The sequence below is a fragment of the Neopelma chrysocephalum genome, unplaced genomic scaffold, assembly GCF_003984885.1.
Source record: "Neopelma chrysocephalum unplaced genomic scaffold, ASM398488v2 Primary Assembly neopelma1_328, whole genome shotgun sequence".
NCBI lineage: Eukaryota > Metazoa > Chordata > Aves > Passeriformes > Pipridae > Neopelma > Neopelma chrysocephalum.
The window spans coordinates 8,532-8,869 of record NW_020897991.1 but is presented as its reverse complement, the minus strand read 5'-3'; the positions used below and the strand labels follow the sequence as shown (position 1 = coordinate 8,869).

The 338-nt window shown below is 42.6% G+C and overlaps 1 protein-coding gene across 1 annotated transcript in view; it reads left to right on the top strand.

Moving 5' to 3' along the window:
- BRD4 (bromodomain containing 4) overlaps nt 1-338 on the top strand; it is a 21,757-nt gene that overhangs the window by 13,583 nt on the left and 7,836 nt on the right. The gene's annotated exons all lie outside the window — the stretch shown is intronic.

The window sequence follows — 338 nt, the reverse complement described above, 5'->3', positions numbered from 1 at the left end:
GGAAAGGGGATCCTGCCCATTCCCACCCCTCATTTATTAATTAATTAATTAGTGTTGATTTGGGATGGAGAATGAGCTCCTCATCCTTGGAAAGGGGATCCTGCCCATTCCCAGCCCTCATTTGTTAATTAGTGTTGATTTGGGAACTGGTTGTCTGGGAAAGAGAGGAAAATCCTAAAGGGATTGTGTGGGAAATAGAGGAAAATCCCAAAGTGAATGTGTGGGAAAGAGAGGAAAATCCCAAAGTGATTGTGTGGGAAATAGAGGAGAATCTCAAAGGGATTGTCTGGGAAATAGAGGAAAATCCCAAAGGGATTGTGTGGGAAATAGAGGAAAAT